The following is an 8306-nucleotide window of genomic DNA, read 5'->3' as shown; positions in this document are numbered from 1 at the left end:
CTGCTCATGTCTGGGCAGTCTTCATCAAATAACAGAATCTAAAGTCAAATCCATCATTATTCCAGCTTCTCATGTTCCTTATGCAGAGGATGTAAGGGATACAGTCACTTTTAGATCATTTCTGTGGTGATCCTGATTCATTCAAAGATGAAGAACATTTTAAAAAAATTCAATCTTACATATCTTCCTGAGAGTTGGTAATTTTGTAAACTCAAAATATGCAAACCCCGCATCCAAATTTTGTGTCACTGATTTTAATGAACTGCTGAATGTCAGTTCCTTCAGTCAATAGGGATTACTTTTCCTAAACAAATATGTGATGATTTATTATCTCCAGGTAATGCTAATTACACTGGAAGAAAATGGGAGAGAATCTTTAATATCACTATTAGCAGAGCAGCTTGGCAGAATGTGATTCACAGGTATTCAGAGCACCTAGTAACTATATTCTAAATGAAACAAATTTACTCTGTCTTTAACACTAATTTTAATGGAAAAATATGAAACAAAGATCAGATCTGCTGGGGAAAAAGGTAACCTTTTAAATTAATGTTCCCTGAGCCACAATTAATTTAGATTTAATAGGACAGTTAAAGTATGTTATTTGAATACTAATTATTAAACATTCACCAAGGATTAAAAGTTATGTAATAGATTCATAACTGTGAAATTGATATGGACCGATTGCACAGCCATAATAGTCTGCAAATACGTTTTAGTATGTAGTTGCTAGTTGTTTAATATATAATAACTGTTTAATGAAGTCTAAATTAAATACTTACATCTCAATTAAAAAAATGTCTGGGAAGTACAAAGCACAACGTGGAATATGTTTACCATGCAGTGGTTATCAAGATAAAATCACGTCACTTTGAAAACAACAACAAAAAGAACTTTCAACAACAAGTTTTCTGTGGATAGTTTCACTGCCAAAACTCCCATGGAAGTACCTAGATGTCAGGATGATGAAGTACCCAAAAAGCAGGATCCAGAAATTTTGCTGATGTTGACATCCAAATGCATTGTTTTCCCCATTTTCCTTCTGCCTTGAGAAGCAAACCTATAATGATGTATTAATTGCTATTAATTATTATGCTTCCTATTGCTTCAACCAAGCTTGTGGTTGCTTACCAGAACTGAAAGTAATCCTGTGGATAAAATTTACCAGGAGAAAAGACCAGCACAAGTCTACTGCAGATTGCATGGACTGTGTTTTTCTTAAGTAATTGAGGGTGCCACAAAGATCAGATCAGAGTGCTCTGATCAAAGTGCCATCTCTCAAACAGGCATGGATGCTCTCACCTACTGCTGTGGCTCCACCTGCTGAAAGGCAGGGGTTTGAGTTGGGAAGGAGTACCACAGGAAGACACATTGCTTCTCCCATCCACTTACTGCTTTTTTGGCATCTCTGTGTGGTGCTGGCTCTGCCGTGGGTCTTTACACCGTGTAGGGTGTAGATGCATCTTGGTTACTTGACAGCAAGGACCCCAACCCCTGTCTCAAGGGCAAGAGGTTGTCTTCACCGTGTCTGTAACTCCTGCTCCATCAGCTGGCTATGGGTGCACCTCTGAGCCCAGGTGTGCTTCTTATCATCCTCCTATTTCACTTTTTTGACTTTATTGCCCAGGCCTGTCTCAGTCCTGGAGGATGCTGTCTGAGTGACACTCCCATGTCACTGTGGGGCTCAGCTGATGCTCGCCTCTGGCCAGTGTAGCCTTTTTCATTTTCTTTAACTATCACATTAGCCTTTTCCCTTCTGCTTTAACGTCTGAATTTTCTGCTTGAGCTCGAGGTTCAGTGCAGGGAAGAGAAAGAGAATCTCTTGCTTCAGGCGCCATTACGCAGCCAATAAAATTGGGACTTTTCTAGGGTTAATGGTCTGTAAAATCTAAGGTGATAAGATTTGGGAGTGAAGGAAATTCTTCAAAGTATTCATGTTCAGGAAGTTTAACTTCTGAACCATTTGAATTGCTTAAGCATCAGACAGCTTTTCTTTCATATGCATTGTTCACACAACAGTGCAAATCCCCATCTATCTATCCAGACATAACCACTACTCTCTTGGAATATCCATCGCAGCCTTTTCACGGATGTGTTAGTAACAAAGTAGTTCAGCTTTCTCTTCTCCCTACTAATTTTTCCCCACAACTCCCTGTGTTTGGATCCTACTTACATTATAACATCTATTAAAGTATTTAACAAAGTATAACAAGGAGGAGAAGGAAAACTATTTAATTTCCATTTTTATTAGTAGATTATGGCTTGGAAGCCTGAAAATTTATTAAAGCTGAGTAATCTGCCTAACTGATGGCAATCTTTTCAAAAGGGGCTGAAATGACAGTTATACATTTTAGCAAAAATTTTTATGCAAGGTTGTATGAAAACTATACTTATGTCTTCTTCTTTCATGGAAATATATATATAGCGCTTTATTTTTATTTTATTGAAAAGTCACATCAAATATATAAAAAGCCAAGAGGTTTCAAAATTATATGAAACAATTATGTGGAGGCCAAACACTGAAAAGTAGTTATGGAATTGCATGTCAAAAAGAAACCTTGCACAACATATTTGACGTATTTTTGAGCTGCATACATTTATTTCTAAAATTTAGAAATGGGACAGTATTTCAAAGTCAGTATTCCATCTACAGTTATAGACTAGAACAGCAGAAGAGGAATGAGTCTGCTGAATCCACACAGTATGGTTGGTTTTTTTTTTCCTTCACTCAAGGCTAAGAAAAAAATGAAAATCAAGCATGAAAACCTTCCGGGCCTGACTGTTCTTTCTGCAGAAGTGCATCTGGTGATATTTCAAGTTTTAATATACAAAATTCCAGTGTCTAATTCTGGCTTAATTTGGGGTTTATTGATAACCAAACCCAGAGACTTATAAATAAACAGCTTTGAGAGCATTCTCCTTTTAAGCATTTCCAAAAAGTTTTCCATAAGCAGTATACAAACTAAGCCAACTAACGTTTGGTATTCTGCCAAAGCACCCTTCAAATGTGCCTACCTAAAGGAACAACCAGGTAAAGGGAAATAGTGTTTTTCCTCAGACTCTCAACTGAGTCTAAAAACTGTGTTTTCCCCAGTTCTGCTACTGATGCTGAAGATCTCTGACCCTTGACTGCAGCAGAGTGGGGAGAGGTTTGGCAGAGAGCATCTCTGTGTCTGAGAACAAACGGAGGATGTCCAATGTGACAAACATCAGCCAAGCATCTGGGAATACCTGTGCTTGTCACAAACCACAAGCAGAGCTCAGGGTAACTCAGTGGACCGTCTGACAGAGGCAGGGACATAATGCTACAACCTGCAGCTGTGTAAGAAGCAGTTGTTGTAGAAAGGTGACTGTGCTTGCTTGGATTTAGCAGTTCCCAACAGCAGGCCAGCGTGTGTCAGCAGTTATCATCACCTCCTAGAAAAGAGCCACAGTATTGCAGGCATAGCTGAGGGCAACCAAACCCTTCCTCCTCCTTGACAATTGTCGTAGCAAACAAAACATAACCCATGACGTCCCGATCCATTAAGGGAAGAGATGAAATGGGGGAGGTAGAAGTGGCGGTGAGAAAAAAAAACATAGAGAAGATATGAAGGTAGTGGCAGCGTGGGAGTCCCCTGAGAGGAGAATTAGGGAGCAATCATTTCAGTGAAGGTGATGATAGCCCAGAAAAAATGTGCAGGGATGTGACACCTGAGCTGATAAAACAGGAGTAAGCAAAGGAAAGAATCGGAATGAAAGACAGACAAAAATCACTTAGAAGCTCCTATTTATCTCCCTATCCTGAGGACAAATGAAGGATTTGAAGTGCTGCCAAAGCTACCTTTGTTTACACATAAACACTGATAAGAGTTTCTTTGCCTTCCTCTCTTTCCCACACCCTTCTTCTTAATATCTTGGACACAAGAAGCTAGTAATTAACAGACTAGACAGAAGACAGGAAAAAACCATTTTCAAAATCTAATGTACTAGTGGCAATTTACGAAGAGAGGGGAAACAACAGAAAAGGACAAAGTATACTTGTTTGCAAGCTGGAAATTTCAAGTTACGTGCCTCGCTGTAAAGCATACTGGTAAAGCATTACTAGTACCACCAGGATTACCACCACTGTCAGAGAACGAGGGGATTGAGGGAAAGAAACTTTGGGTTTTTTCAATTCGGAAAAAGAAGGAAGACTTGCAGAAAGAGGTAGTATTTTAGAATAGCTGCTATCCCAGCTATAGCCAGTAAGTTTGGGGAACAGCTTGCTTCCTTTTTTTGCCTGCTGTATCAGTTACTATAATAAAAGATATTGCCACTCTCTACAAATCTGTCTTTCTTGAAGTTACTCACGATGGCTTTCTTTGCTGTCCAGGTGGGAGGTTCCAGTCCCTTCACTAGTGTCCTTGCTGTCCTCCAGCTCTGGCACTCTTTTAACCCTCCCCGGAGTTGATTCAAATTCAACTTAATTATCTGGCAGAAAAGTAAATAAAAAAAAAAAAAAAGAAAGAACAAAAATTAGCTTAGTTGTCAAGTTGAATTGGTTTATTGAACAACCAGATTAATACCCCAGGTGGAGTATATAGCCTAGTATATAACTTAGTATATAAGTATATAGCTTAGTATATAACCTAAAGGTAGAGGGGTTGTTGGAAAGTGAGGAGGAACAGGACTTTCTGGTTTTTGAAGCAGACGTACCATGTAACTTTATCCTTATACCCTTAGACCACTACAACTACAATAAAGGTAGTGATCTAATAAACCTGACAAAGGTATATCACAGTTCAGAACAAAAACCAAAAACCACCTGAAATTTGTTAAGTGACTCCTGTGGGACATATGCTTTGGATTAAGAGCTTTTCTGAGTCAATGTAAGAAAATCCATTTTCAAATCTTTGGCACAGAATGGAAGTTGCAGTAATTTGCATGAAAGAGGAAAGATGAGGGTAAAAGCAAAAGCCTTCAAGAAGAACCTTTTGCCTGAAGGCTTCAAGCTTTTTGAAAATAGGTGAGGAACAATATGCCCTGGAATTAGATTCACTGCAGAAGCAGACAAACTAAGAGAACATAAATCAATAAAGAACAACATTTCAAGGTTTCAATAGTAGCAGTTTAAACAGAGGTATCATTTAAAATTGTAAGACCATAGTTAGAGATCTTCTAGAGGTGGTCTCAGTGGGGTGGAAAGAACAGAGCAGATAGTTCAGAACCATCAAGGGCAAATTACATACTTGAATATATAAATTAGAAGTAAAGGAATTGGACATGACATTAAGATGAAAAGCAGTGGCAAGAAATTTGTCTCTCCAGGATTATGGGAAAATCACGAGTTAAGATGGTTTATGATCACAGTCCCCAGAAGCAACAGTTCCCCACTTCCACCAGTGTCTTTAGAATATATGACTGTGTGGATCACAGAATCACAGAATGGTTTGGGTTGGAAGGGACCTTAGAAATCATCGAGTTCCAACCCCCCTGCCCTGGGCAGGGACACCTCCCACCAGACCAGGTTGCTCAAAGCCCAATCCTGCCTGGCCTTGAACACCTCCAGGGACAGATGGCGCAGCCACAGCTTCCCTGGGCAGCATCTTCCAGTGACTCACCAACCTCACAGGAAACAATTTCTTCCTAAAATCTAATCTAAATCTTCCCTCTTTCAGTTTAAAACTGTTACCCCATATCCTATCACTCCACTCCCTGATGAATCATCTCACTGATACAACTAGAGACTAAGGGGGTCAAAACATATGCATTGCCACAAATGCAAGACAAGGAACAGGAGCAAGTAGCTTCAGAAAAAGATGGGAATCTTTCCTTCAGTAGGACTGAAGTGCTATCTTGATTAGCTATAATAAAAATGCGGTGATGCCAAAATTTTGGTGGGATCAATGGTGTAAACTGGCTCCTCTGCCCTCTCTCCATGACGACACTTAACCCAACACAAACTCTTTACATAGCCGTGTAGTGAATTGGATGACGTTGTTGACATAGCTGAAGGTTAAGGGAAGAAAGCAGCAAAAGGCTAAACAGCTGTTTAACCCAGCACCTCTTCCGAGGGAAAAAGCATCTTGGGCTGTGGTTTGATACAGTCAATCCAGCTTTAAAACTCCTGACGCCAGATCAGAAATGATGGGGCTCCATGACACACAGCACTGACCCAATACAATTTCACTCTGCAGTTTGAATTTGTTTAAAACAAAGCCCAAAATGGAAGAATTAACTTTACGCTGGTGAGTTTTATGCTAATTAGATCTCCCTTCTCTTACAGTTGGCACAACAGCAGCGAAAGAGCACAAAGGCATCGTCAACTTTGTGTTTCGTGTCCTGACCCAGTTTATTTCCAGTGTAATAGTGGCCTCACCATCTCACCCGGATCAGGTTGGTCCTGCTGAGTGACTCAGTGACGCAAACCTAATATTAAAGTTCAAGGACCTGTGTCCTCTTTGCATTCCGGTCCGACAATTTCATTATGTAGGACAGGTTCCATCTCCATTTGTAAGAGGCCATACAAAGGAGGAGAGAAAAGACAATGGCGGGTAAAGAGTGTCTACAGCATGCCCAGGTAATTGTGATGTCATTGATGTAACCTTGTTCCACTTGCCCCAATCCACAATTCCTATTGTTTGCCCATAACTTTCATTATGTTGCATTTAAAACTGTGTCAAAAGCTGCTTTAAACATAATTCAAGGACACCTTAAGTTAAAGACTTTGCAAGGCTCGTTTTTGGCAGCTGTTATTGCCGATGCCTAAAATTGCATTTCTGTGTAATAACAGGTATTTTGCAGAGTGTTATTTGCCAGTAAGGATGGGGCATGGTGAGTTCTTGGTTAGGGACCAGAACTTCCTATGGGTTCTGCAAAGTCCCTCTTAAATTTTTTTTTTAAAGTAGGTGCTGCCAGTTCTGGTAATTTGATTGCGAGTGAGGTAACAGTTATTTTATTATCCTCACACCTACCGGAGGCAGAGAACGTATTGAGAATTTCAGCTGTCACTGGCACAAAGGCACTTGTGCCTGGCTGTCCTGGCAGCAGAGAAATGTGAGAACATGACCTGACTACACCCAGAAACGCAGTCCCAAGCCTGCAATGAAAAGACGCATTGTTGGCAGTTGGGGCTTTTTTAACGTTTGAGATCGATTATATTGAAATAACTTTTTCCATCCTTTGGCTCTTTGGCTGTCAAGTGGGAACAAACCAGGGTTACCTCATTTGTTACTTCATGTTGGTCGACTGTCGGCTGAACATGAGCCAGCAGTGTGCCCAAGTGGCCGAGAAGGCCAACAGTATCCTGGCCTGTATCAGGAACAGCGTGGGGAGTAGGACTCGAGAGGTGATCATTGCCCTGTACTCAGCACTGGTGAGGCCTCACCTTGAGTGCTGTGTCCAGTTTTGGGCCCCTTACCACATTGTGGTGCTGGAGCGGGTCCAGAGAAGGGCAACGAAGCTGGTGAGGGGTCTGGAGAACAAGCCTTATGAGGAGAGGCTGAGGGAGCTGGGGGTGTTCAGCCTGGAGAAAAGGAGGCTGAGGGGAGACCTTCTCGCTCTCTCCAACTCCCTGAAAGGAGGGTGTAGAGAGGTGGGGGTCGCTCTCTTCTCCCAAGTCACAGGCGACAGGACAAGAGGAAACGGCCTCAAGTTGCTCCAGGGGAGGCTCAGGTTGGATATTAGGAAAATTTTTTACACAGAAAGGGTTATCAAGCCTTGGAATGGGCTGCTCGGGGAAGCGGTTGAGGCACCATCCCTGGAGGTGTTCAAAAGATGGGTTGACGTGGTGCTGGGAGACATGGTTTAGCGATGTTTTTTTTTGTCAGAGTTAGCTTGATGGTTGGACGAGATGATCTTGAAGGCCCCTTCCAACCTAGATGATTCTCTGATTTTGCATGGGATGATTTGAGGACAAACGCCTCACAAACTCAAGATTCTTGGTGCTCCAGCACTGAACGCCATTTAACACCCAAGCAGGAGGAGACCACAAATGGCAACCGTACCTCCTGCAGGACCACGGATTTGTAGCTGGGGACAAGAGGCGAGGGGTGGAAGCAGAGGAGAGGGAACCCAAACCGCTCCACCCTGCCCCTCAGAGGGGGTCAGGGCCCACAGAGCGTCAAAGGGATGCTGAGGGGAAGGGTGCCCCAAAGACACCCGCCATGAGGGAAAGGGAGACGGAGGGCGGAAGGCGGCGACAGCTCGGCCGTCCGGAGCGACCGGGGGCAGGCCCAGCGCTGATGGCGGTGGAACGGGCCGGTGGACCCCCCCTCAGCGGAGGACGGTTTTCCCCCCCTCAGCGGCGCTCGCCCCCCTCCGCCGGGGCACAGCAGGGCCCAGCC

The sequence above is a fragment of the Calidris pugnax genome, unplaced genomic scaffold (genome assembly GCF_001431845.1).
Source record: "Calidris pugnax isolate Ruff unplaced genomic scaffold, ASM143184v1 scaffold49, whole genome shotgun sequence".
NCBI lineage: Eukaryota > Metazoa > Chordata > Aves > Charadriiformes > Scolopacidae > Calidris > Calidris pugnax.
Note: the sequence above shows the minus strand (reverse complement) of the source record.